The sequence below is a fragment of the Triplophysa dalaica genome, chromosome 13, assembly GCF_015846415.1.
Source record: "Triplophysa dalaica isolate WHDGS20190420 chromosome 13, ASM1584641v1, whole genome shotgun sequence".
NCBI lineage: Eukaryota > Metazoa > Chordata > Actinopteri > Cypriniformes > Nemacheilidae > Triplophysa > Triplophysa dalaica.
This window is the reverse complement of record NC_079554.1, coordinates 19,638,533-19,651,756: the sequence shown is the minus strand read 5'-3', so window position 1 is coordinate 19,651,756 and position 13,224 is coordinate 19,638,533. Positions and strand designations below refer to the sequence as shown.

Sequence of the window (13,224 nt, the reverse complement as noted above, 5' to 3'; positions counted from 1 at the left end):
AGATACATGGTTCATATAGTCAAGGGGAAATCAAGCAACTTTAAAAGATTAATGACAAGTATTAGATGTCACGACAATACAAATGAACTCAATAAAACGTAATGTAAACACAAAACTGAAACAAAACTCAGCCATAGATTATCTTTTTGCACATTACACCTCAAAGTATGTGAAACTATTACTGTTCAATCCTAGTTCACTTCATTAATCTTTAAAGCCCTTAGATTCACTCCGCAAACAAACAGCTTAAAGTTACGTAAGACACAAATGTCTAATTCTGACAAATCACATGATCAGTAACAGTAATGCTGGTTCAAAATATATTGATCAACAAACAGCACACAGTTCATGTCCTCTATTAAACAATGATTGACAGAAAAGTAACTAGTCTATTAGGGCCACAATCTTGATAACATCATATTGAGGAACTATAGACTGATATCAAATCTTCCTTTTATTGGCAAGATTATTGAAAATGTTGTTTTTATTCAGCTACTGAACTAAATATCATATCAAATGGATATCTGGATAAATTTCAATTTGGTTTCCAGCTGCATAACAACACAGAGACTACGCTCATAAAGACAATAAGTGATATTCGCCTAAATTCTGATTCTGGCAAAATTTAACTGTGCTGAAATAGTGGGATAATAAAACCTAGTCCTATTTACTGAATCAGGGTCAGCCTTTCTGGGACGGTACTGCAAAACAAGATGGAACGAACAGTTGTCAGGTTAGAAACACGCAGTTGTCGCAAATACCCAAATCTGGAAGAAAAATCTTACGGAAACCCTAACAAATGTTGGTTATGCATGTATGCATTTTGTCTTCTCTCATTTAGTGTCATGAAAAGATATGAAAGAAAACACATTTACAATATCGGAGTGTTCGATTCCTTGCCATTTAAACACTGTAACCTTACAACTGAGTTTTTTTAAAACACATCCACTTTGCCAAATCTGAATTAACAGTGTTTAATAAAGGATTTTTGTATTCTTTGTTGCTTTAAAAGTTGCTTTTAATCAACAAATGAACACTTTGAAAAAAAAAAATGTAAAGCTTAATTTGAGAGAAATTTAATGACATTCATTTAATACAAAAAACAGGTATTTTATTTAGTTGTAATACGTTCAATAAAAGGAAGGAAGGAGGCGGGAACCTTTAACATTCAAATAAAGTTTTAATAAAATAAACAAACAAAAACAGGGAAGTAAAAGGCCGGTACCCACCTGACGGTCGACTGCCGGTCACAAGAACATAAATATAAACTTTAACATGTCCGGGTCGGTCCTCTCTCGTCGATGTCTCCCGTCCCACCTTCCTCGCTACATTAGTCATTTTCTCTTCTCAGGTAAGCCTTCTAAAGATTATTTTTATTATTTGCCCATTTATGTTATTCTTCATATAAGTGTATACTGAAGGAATGAATTGTGTTTAACATTTATGAATAATGATGCTCATTTTATCTGGATGTGAATAAGATGATGAATTATTTTCCCTCTAGTTTACCTCATGGACTATACTAAAAAAGTGCAGGTAAGATGATGTTTGATGAAGTTTTACTGAAATCATTTACAGTATGTCCATTCACATGGTTTTAATTTCTAATCTAATCAAGTAGTTCATTTACATTTAAGAAATAGAGTTAATGGTACTATTTTAGGCACAGAGCAGTGTTGTGGTTCTTTTTTAAAAATATGAAGAAACACTCTTAAAACTGTTGGTCCTATTGCCAAAGGAGTCTTTTAATCAAAGATATAAAAGCCGAACTGTCTGCAGAACAACAATTATGCCGTGCAGAACAAACTAACTTTGTCCGGTTAGGGGAAAACTTTTTTTATAGGTCCTTTCTCACACACACGTCACAGTTAGTTATTGGGGCCTCTTGAGTTACCACGACAACATGAAACAGATGTTTTCTCCTCACCAGGCCGAGTGGTCTCCTAAGTCAACAAATGTTCTACAATAGTGAGGCCTCCAAAACTCTTACAATGACCTTATAGATTCCTTTATATTTTGGTTAATAAAATCTTCAACAGCAGCAACCACTTAAATATCAGGTCAATTTCCTGAATCAATATTATTATATGACATCATTGTGAAGAAGTGGAGTCATGCGCGTAAATCGCACCGTTTATTGTCAAAAATATATTTATGTAAACCTAAAATAATTGAAAAATAAGAAAAAAATAACTAATGCAAACTTTTTTACTGTAAATTAAGTAATTCTCTTTTATGTAGTTGACATCAAAATGCTGATTACCAATGTTCTTTTTAAATGAATCTGCTATGTTAGAGAAAGAAAATGTTATGTTATATAAGATTATTTTATAGATATTTTAACTCAATGTACAAAATATAAAAGAGCAGATTCAAGAGATGTGAGTCATTGTCTTATTCATTGTCAATCATTGTCTTATTTTCTCATGATTATGACTTGGATTTTGCATTCAAAAGTTTCCATTTATTTGGCATCTCTCAAACATTATTCTATAACCAGGAAATATCTGAAGTAGTGATGTTGAGAAAAAAATATAAAGTTAAACAGGCAATAAGTCCCATCTCATACTCTTGAATCTGATCTTGTATACATGCAGAAGATTGTATGCATAGCAGAGGAGACGACTACAGAGGCAACATCTCCATCACTGAGAGTGGATTCACCTGCCAACACTGGGACTCTGATCCACTAAATAAATACACGGCATCAACGTGAGAAACTATCACTTACTTACTGTACATAAATGAAATACTGTCCACTTAGTACAGGTAAACAAAATGTGTGTTTTGTATATATCCTGAGGAGAAGTTGGAAAAGAACTATTGCAGGAACCCTGATGGAGATCTCAGGCCCTGGTGTTATACCACAAATCCAAACGCTGGGAGTTCTGCTCTATTCCTAAATGCAGTAAGATTCATTCCTGTCAGAAATCACTGTGTCAAATATTCAGTACATCAGTTATCGATCATGTTTTTCTTATATGAACAATTCAATTTCATGTTATTTATATAGCACTGTTCACAATTGTCAATGTTGCAAAGCAGCTTTACATACATAATAATAAAATTTAATAAAAATAATACTGGGGGAAATTAAGTAGAATATATGGTATCAAGACAAATGGTTTTATTGCAAGTTTTTCTCTATGCAATGTACACTGATGTCAGGGGATTATCAGAAGCTATAAATTATTCAATCTAAATATACCTAATTTAGTTATATTATTTTTTGTAATATTGTAATCAGGACTAGGAGTCTAATATTACAACATTTTTTGTTTAAATATGTTTACATTCATGTGTTTTGTTATACGCAAGTGATTTATATTTATGGATTAAACTAGAACAGCAGTCTCCCAGCGAGTAACGGTGGCAAGGAACCAAAACTCCACTATAGACGTATATGTGTATAAGAGTGGAGAAAAAAAACTTGAGAGAGGCCAGACTTGAGCAGGAGAGCCTCCTCTGGCATATTAAAATAGCACTGCTGCAACTGAAGACACAATCATTTCTGTAAACTGTGAAATTCATTGGAAATAGTTCACGGGTCTGGGTAGTGAAAAGAGGAAAGAACAAGTGAGAATAGAAAAATTATATATTTATGTCCATCCAATATTATTATGGTTCTGGATGACTGTAAGTTATGGCTGTAGTTGCACCTTAAACTCGTTGTGCTCCTTAAACCATTCCGGAACCATTTTTGCTTTGTGTCAGAGCACATTATTCATATTGCTCTTGTATTGTACCACACAAGCCATCATTGGCTCCCCATGTGCATCAGTGAGCCTTGGCCTCCCATGACCACTGAACAACTGTCGCCAGTTGACCACCTTGAACCAATGTTGATAGATACTGACCACTGCAGACTGGGAATATCCACAAGAGATGACCCAGTCGTCTAGCCATCACAATCATAATCACACTTGGTAAAACTCGCCGTAATCGACATCAACACATCAACTTTAAGGACACATGTTCACAGCTGCATAACATATCCCACCCACTAACGGGTACCGTGATGAAAAGATGATCAGTATTATTCACTTCATCTGTCAATGGTCATAATGTTATGCCTGATCGGTGTATGCAATAATACAAAAAATAGTGTAGTCTTTGTCGTTAAAATTGATTAATTCTAAAAAAAATTAAGGGTTCAATAAATTAAAATGAACAAGGATCAGAAAAGTGATGGTGGACTCAGAATTGATTGACAAACATTATATGGCGAGTTCGACACTAGCTAGATGCCATCACAAGAACAGGATGGAACGCTACAGTATCATTTTTGATAAAAAAACAATATAATTGAATCTATCAAATCTATCACATTGAACCTTCACATCAGATGATGAATGACAACATGCAAGTATACAGGGTGTGCATCGACATCACTTTCCCACGTGAAAATGACGGGACACGCCGTGGGATACGCTGCACTGGGTGGCAAAACTCCCAGCATGTTGGCTGATGAGAATAGGAAGAATAGAGAAACCTGGACTAAAACACGCAATTATCTGCTGAAATTACAAGCAGCTGGATGAGACGGTAATCCACACGGCTTCACTACGACTTATAGGAATGTTTTGCCACCCAGGAGGCCGCGGTGCTCTCGTGGTGTTCACGTGGTAAAGTAACGATACGTCCATACCCTCTATATTACACACTTGGCAGGAATGGGGAAAATAATACTGTGGCAACATTAATTCAAGACACATGAACAATTGTTTCATCTTTTACTCACCCTCATGTCATTCCAATCCTGTATGACTTACTTTCTTCTGCTCCACCCTTTTTATTTAGAAAAACACTGGGACCCACACAACATTGGCCCCCATCGATTGTCATTGTATGGACACAAAACCACGGAGACATTTCTCACAATATCTTCAGTAATGTTCCACAGATGAAAATAATCATTAAATAAACAAACCAGCTAGTTAAAAAAGTCCACTTCTAACATATCACGTGATCAGTAACAGTAATGATGAGTTCAATACTGAAACCCATAGGTTCAGTGATTTCACTTTAATTGCAATGAATATGTGCTCTTTGTCATTAAAGTGAAAATACTTTTAATATAAACATCATAGCCTGATAAAAATAGTAATTTTAGAAGAAAAACGTCTGATGGTACTTTGGATCTGAACTCTTCAGATATTGATTGACAAACATAATGTTTATCACGTGTCCTTGATTAGACAGCAGTGTATGATGTGCCCATTTAAAAAAAAATGTCTTAATGGTATTCATATTTTACAACATACAAATGATATAGAGATTGTTGTAATTGACAGGTACATAAAGTTAAGAGCAAATAAAGCCAATTAAAAATAAAGACAAAAACAAGTATTAGATGTCTCCACAATACAACTGAGCTCAATAAAACGTAATGTAAAAACACAAAACTGAAACAAAACTCATTACGGATCAAAGTATGTGAAACTATCACTGTTAAATCATACAGTTCACTTCTTTAATCTTGTTAAAGGCCCTTAGATTCACTTTACTGTTACTTGTTTAGCATAATCAAACAAAAACCTTAATGTGATCAATATATATTGATCAGCAAACATAGCACAGTTCATGTCCTTGATTAAACAATGATTGACTGAAAAGGAACTAGTCTATTAGGGCTGTACAATATGTAAAAATGATAAAATTGTACTTACTACAACACAAAGCAACAATATGCATTAGGTTCATAGGTTTATCATGCAGAGTTGCAGTAATATTATAACTGAACTGCCACTTATTGTTATACAAGTGAACACCTAATAAAGCTGATTCTATTTACACCGTTTTTTGACTCATATTTGCGATGTTCATGTTCGTGTACTCAAGGAGTCAGTAAAAGACGCTTAAATTCTGTGTTGTACTCTTTGATGAATCGTCAAGTTTCAGTCAACTGAATGTTTATCCACCACCCACACACTGCACAAAATACAGGCCCATCTCAATTAATTAGAATATCATGATAAAGTTCAATTTTTATATTACATAGATTTTTTTATTATATATTATTACTGTGACACTACTGAAACACTACAGTGTTTTCGGAAGTCCACAGTCAACACAGCCATCTAGCAGGAAATAGAACACTTCATGCTTCATTCTGCTGGCAAGCTTTATGGAGATGCTGATTTCATTTTCCAGCAGGACTTGGCACCTGCCAACACTGTCAAAGGTACCAAAAGCTGGTTCAATGACCATGGTGGGACTGTGCTTGATAGGCCAGCAAACCTGCCTGACCTGAACCCCATAGAGAATCTATGGGGTATTGTCAAGAGGAAGATGAGATACACCAGATCCAACAATGCAGATGACCTGAAGGCCGGTATCAAAGCAATCTGGGCATCCATAACAACAGAGCAGTGCCACAGACTGATTGTCTCCATGCCTCCGAGTATTGAGTGCATAGAAATGAACATACTTTTCAGAACCCTGACTTTTCTGTTTAAAATATCCTTTTTTATTGATCTTATGTAATATAAAAAAATTTCTGAGACACTGAATTTTGGGTTTTCATTATCTATAAACCATAATCATCAAAATCTCAAGAAAAAAGGCTTGAAATATTTTACTCTATGTGTAATGAATCTATATAATATATTGGTTTTACTTTCTGAAATGAGTGACAAAAAACACACTTTTTCATGATATTCTAATTATTTGAGATGCCTTTGCATTGTTTACAAGTCGGAAGACAAAAAAATCGCATTTCTTTGTCTAGTTTCTGTCCTAAATGACTGTGCGACTTGCTTTTGCAGTTAATAACACAGCACAACCGACTGACCATGTTTATGTCTTCTTAGTCAAGTGGAACAACATTGAACTGAACTCACTAGCAGAAAAGAGCCGCTACCACCTACAAATATGGCCGTGAACAAGGTGTGACGTCAGCGCAACATTCTCTATTGTAAACAAGCTAACGTTAACTAGTAGCCATTTACCTGTGTTGCCATCGAACTTTGTGTTTGCCCTTGAACTTTGTTGCCCTATCTGTTTATTAAAGTTTGTCTTCCCCGCATCTGAGTCTCCCTGGTCGTGTGTCATGACAGCAGTGTATTTCATGTATAATTGTTTTATTCTTTACTGTTTTCATTTATTTTAAATACATTTTTTAAATAGTTTTTAAATTCCTTGTTGTTATTGTTGTGATTATTTGTGTGTAGGAAATGTGCAATATAAATAAACTTGCCTTGCAATGGTTTGCACAAGCTTAATGAACAAAATGCACGACCATATTGTGAGAATACCAGACCAATTACCAATATAAGATTTATGAAGTGAAAATTTCCAAAATCACTAAATATATCCTTCTTGTTTATCAAATTATTGCACTGAAAGGAAAAATAGTCCAACCAAATTTACCTTTCTTCTGAAGGGAAATCTTGGACAATCTGATGTTAAAAATATAAATATTTCATAGTTTAAAGCTTTTCTGTTCTTCAGGACCTGGTGCTGATTATTACCTGAAAGAAACAAGCGTTCTTGTAATTAGGTATCTGCAACATTTTTGGGGGGTTCACTTTGCCATGTCTTAGTTTACAGAATCACTTTGATTGTGAACTTTTTTGAAAAGCTTCTTGTGAAAGAAATGTAATGATATTCATTTAATACATATTTTGCTAAATGGTGGCGGGTTCAGAAAACACAGATTGACAAACATTTTAGGAGCTGATCCACGTCCTTGTCAGGATAATGATTGATAGATTACTAATTTATATTCAGATTCAGAAGCCCTGTGCTCAGTTTACTTGTCAATGCTCCAACATGCAGGTTCAAAAAGCAGGTCTTTTATTTGGGATTTTTCTCTTCTCAAGTAAGCTTTCTGAAGAGTGATTATATTATTTGTCCATTTCTATTATTCTTCATATGAGTGTATACTAAATTATTGGATTATATTTAACATTTACCATTAATGTTGCTCGTTTTATCTGTATGTGAATAATATGATGAATTATGTTCCCTCCAGTTTTCCTAATGGACTACACTGAAAGTGCAGGTAAGATGATGTTTGATGAAAGTGTCGGAACAAAAGATGCATTCTATCTAGAAGTGAATGCTCACCCAGACCTGCCCACACAAATCTACGTCAGTTCATGGTGTGATTTGACTAAGACCGCCCCAAATGTAAACGCAAGTAAGGTGGGCGACCTGACAGTACAATTGCTTTGGAACCAGATGTTCCAAATATGGTAAGAGAAGTTAAATTTCCGTCACACGCTTGCAGTATTCGACCAGTCACTACGCACTGAATAACTGGCCGTTTGTGATGTGGGGACCTCATCCCAAGTGCTCACGGCCGATCGCACCCCGATTCGCTCTTCTGAACGTTCCCCAACCGGCCGTGGCATACTGTCCGAATCCTCAGGCACAAACTCGGAAAGGATGCATGACATAGATGAGATGGTGATGGTGGTCTAGAGGGTAAAACCACTGAACTGGTAAATCAAAGGTTGCTGGTTAGATCCCAGCAGCCACCACCAGTGTATCCTTGAGCAAGACACTTTTCTCCACGTTGCTCCAGGGGGATTGTCCCTGTTATAAGTGCACTGTAAGTCGCTTTGGATAAAAGCGTCTGCCAAATGCCTAAAAATGTAAAAAATGTAAATGTCGCTCGCAGCATCGGAGGGAGACTTGCATCCGACTCTGACGAACCAGAGTTCCCCCCTGGGGGTCAAGCTCAGGAGGAAGCAGAAGTGATGTGAGCCATACTAACCTGGGGATACGTGGTTCCTGAGGTCGGAGTGCGGTGCAAACCGTGCCCACCCCGGGTGCCATTTTTTCCCCGGAGGTGTATGAGGAGCTGTGTAAAACTTGGAGCGCTCCACTCACGGTTTGCTCCGGTCAAACCAGCTCCCGCTCCTTCACTTCCCTCGATGGTGGGGAAGCCAAAGGCTACGTCGAGATACCCCAGGTAGAACGTGCGGCTGCGGTGCACCTGTACCGCAGACGGCTGCCACCTGGGGGAACGGCCACGCCTACCGTCCAAAGCGTGTAGGACTTCGGCATCACTGGTGTTGAAGGCTTGCGCTGCTGTGGGCCAGGCTGTCTCCTCTCTCTACGCCATGGCCATCCTGCAGACAAAAGGAGTTTTGTCTTCAACGCATCCACAAGAGGAAATTGTGTAATAGAGTTATTTTCGTATTGCTCGCAAAAGTCAAGTTCAAGTTCAAGTTGAGCTTTATTGTCATTAAACTACATGTGGGGACATAGAGTGGAAAATTTTTTATTAATTCATCACAATTAGTTATTTTTTAATCGATCTGATATTGAAAAATAAAACATCTATCGACTAATCAGATTAATAGCTTGGAGCTAACTGTTTTATAAAAGATGCTAATTACTACCTGTGTATTACACCACAAAATGATTTTAAAAGTTTAATGTTTTCTGTCATAGTGACGACAAATCTCATTGCTGTGGTGGAACTCTGATTGATCCGCAGTGGGTTCTGACCGCAGCCCATTGCATTGAAGGGTGAGTGGTTCAAGACAAAGGTTTGAAAACAACTGATAGATTTGGAAGTTTAGACCAGTAAGTGATGAAATGTTTATCTATCACAATACAGGTGTCCACGTCCTTTTAAGGTCTTCCTTGGAACCCACGCAGAACGTGGGGAAGAATCATCCAAACAGGAACGAGATGTTTCTAAGATAATTAAGAGACCATCTGGAGCTGACCTTGCTCTTATCAAGTTGGACAGGCAAGAGATTTCACTGTTATCTATTGTTGATGTCTGTTACAGTAGTGATGTCATTACAAATTAAGAGGGGAGTAGAGATGAGAGTCTATGACTAAAGACAATATAAGAAAAAGAAAAGAAACAAACAAATTTAACACTAGCACTAGTTAGACAGAAAATACTGGACACGCTTCACTTAAAAGAGATTTTTTTCACCTTCCAATTATGTTTTGCGTAAATGTAATTTATAAATATTAAAAAGGGTCAAAACCAAATTCAGAGCTTAACACTGTCTGCACTGGACGGGATCGATCATTTTGAATGACATCATTAAGGCAAACTCACAATAAAGTGTGTCTTTTTTTAGGCCTGCAGAAATAAATGATCAGGTATCACTTGCTTGTCTACCAGAAATGGACTATATTGTACCAGATGGTACTGAATGCTTTGTATCTGGCTGGGGAGAGACACAGGGTAGGCGTTTTTTTAAGCAAAACAGATTTCAAACATTTATATCTTATTTTACTTAAATGATTATATCCTGTAGCTCCAAGCTTTCCTTTTTCTTCAGGAACTGGTGGAAAGGGTTACCTGAAAGAAGCCGGCGTACCAATAATTGAGTACAACATCTGCAACAATCCGTCATTTTTGAAAGGCCGCATAAAGGATCACGAGATGTGTGCCGGATACAAAGAGGACGGAAAAGACTCTTGTCAGGTTAGAATCATCAAAGATTATATCCTACAAATGTGGATAAACAACGACTTATGAATTATAACCAGTTTAACCCAGTGTTGAAATTTTACGCCTCATGTGCATTTTATTTTCACCAATTTAGGGTGACAGCGGCGGACCTCTCGTCTGCAAAGCACAGAAGAAGTTTTTTCTTTAGGGAGTGACATCATGGGGTGATGGTTGTGCTAAAGCCATGAAACCTGGAGTGTACGTTCGCGTCTCTAAGTTTGTCAGTTGGATTGAACAAACCCTTAAAGAGACTAGAAGCAGTTTGCATTCGCTTTATGCTAATTTGTCTGGCAGATACTGTTTTAGATCTTGATAATAAATAAATGACTAAACATTATTTTAGTTTTTGTAATCTTTGTTTTAATGGGATCATATGGCGTGAATTTGTTTTTCTGTGTCTTTGGTGTGTTATAAATTGCCCAGGGACAGATTATGACTTCAAAGGGCCCTGAGGCCATTTACGTCCAAGGCCCCCCCCCCACCATTCTTCCGTTCTTTCTCTGAACTGTGCATTTACAGTTATAGAAAGTGAAAGTTAAGATGATAACTTTCTGCGTCAAATGCCTGCGCTAAAAATAATCTGTATAGGTTTATAGAGGTCTTCACTTTTCTCAAGAGAGAAGAGGATGTCCCTCTGTTGCCATCAACATAAAAGCTTCCAAATGCTCCTGTAAGAGGTTGCGTTTGAGTCTGGTTTTGTGAAATGAATCAATTTGTTCCTTAGTTTCTTTACTTTCATCCACTGTGTATGTTCTTCTTCTTCACTCTCTCCTATTCTTGCTTGTAACGTATTCTTTCCTCTATCATATGTTTTATCTTCTACTCTGTCTTCCTTCTCTTCTTGCTCCTGTCTACTCTCATCATTTCTTCTCCGCTTTCTTTTTCACATTTTTCTCCTATACCTCAAGCCCTGTCTCCTCTCCACTCTCCTCTTATGTGGACCCACTAGGCTTAGCCTGGGAATCAACATCGGAGATGTCGAAAATGCACACAAACAAAAAATATTTCAAATTCTGCACCATAAAGAAAAGATGTGATCCAGGGTGCAGACAAAAGTATCAAATTCATATTTATAATGGCAAAGAATTGAAGTATTATATTGTTTTTAAATATTTGACAAGTGAGCAGTAAAGAAAAATGACGAATGCACCATATGGAATAATCACAAATCGAACATTTTAGGAACTGGAAAGCTTGTTGTGGAACGGACTTCACTTAGGGGATCTTGAATAGGTTTTTGAGCTCATAATTGTAACGGGGGTTCAGACTCAAGAAACAGACAGGTTAGAATCAAACATACCGGTTTATTGTTGAGCAGCTATAGTAGATGAACAGATAATGCCAGAGATAATGCCTTGAACTGATATCAGAGATCGGATGCAGGTAGGTAATAATCGGAAACACAGAAACACGGAAACACGGAAACACCATGAGGAGACGAAGGAACTGAAGAATCTTGGAGTAGAGTCCTTTTCCACATTGGAGACCAGACAATAAACGCCTCGTGTAACAACAACGGGGCAAATCTACGTCACTTCGTGACATGATTTGAGTAACACCACCCAAATCTAAACGTAAGTAAGGTTGGTGTTCCTGTCAGTACAGTTGCTCTGGAACCTGATGTTCCAAATATGGTAAGAGGCGTTACATTCCCGTCACATGCTTGCAGTATTCAACCAATCACTACGCACTAGTGAACCGGCCAATCATAGCACACCTCGCGTTTCAGAGCGATGAGCTTTGTAAAATATCAGCGCGTTTCAGAGAGGCGGAGCAAATAGGAGATACAAACATGCAAGGTATGTTTTGTTCAACCACCAATGAACTATATACAGTTTTACCCAGTTATATACATACCAAAACAACTTATGTAGGCATCAATTTCATTACCGTAGCTTTTATCAAATATAAATTACACTCCATTTTGGTTAAATGGATCCGAAACAATGCATATATTTAATGTATTTTACATTTACAACTATTTTAGGTGGAACTATCTCCTTTTAATAAATTCTGGGACATGTAAAGTAAAAAAGCCCAGAGTCTTAATGGAGTATTTTTAATGAGATAATTAAAATTTTCATACTTTGTTTAACTTGTAGTTATGGTAAGACTTCACAGAAATTTTACTTTGTGTGCATTTTATTCTCACAAATTAAGGGTGACAGCGGCGGTCCTCTCATTTGCAAAGCAGAAAACAAGTTTTTTCTTCAAGGAGTGACATCATGGGGTCTTGGTTGTGCTGATGCTAAGAAACCTGGAGTGTACGTCCAAGTCTCTAAGTTTATCAACTTTATTGAACAAACCATGAAAGAAAAATCTTAAATCTAGTTTTCCTGTAGCTCAGTGGTAAGATCATGGCACAAGCAATGCCAAGGTCATGGCTTCGATCCCATGGGATTGCACATAGTCAGAAACAAAAGTATAATATGATGCAATGCAAGGTACGTCTGCCAAATGCATATATGCAAATCTTGAACACAAATGTATAATGGGATATAGAATTTAAATGTACAACTTCTCTATAGAATAAAATTAGTGTTATACAAATGCAGTTTTAAAGTTACTGCTCATGTTCTGTGTATCGCTGCCGTCCTTTTGAAACCTCGTATCTCCACTTTTAATGATTTACATTTTTAGCCATAAATCATAAGTCTTGGGTTTTTTAAGAATCTAGCCAGTAAAAAGTGCTCGTCAACTGTGACAAGTATGTAATCGTTTAATTGTTGAATCGATCCAGTCAGATAAGTTTCCTGCTGTTCTTCCCTTTTCATATCAGATAGTAGACGTCT

At 36.8% G+C, this 13,224-nt stretch overlaps 1 pseudogene; it reads left to right on the top strand.

Moving 5' to 3' along the window:
• Window positions 1-9,071: 9,071 nt before the first annotated feature.
• Window positions 9,072-10,769, top strand: LOC130433974 (plasminogen-like; annotated as a pseudogene).
• The last annotated feature ends 2,455 nt before the right edge of the window (window positions 10,770-13,224 follow it).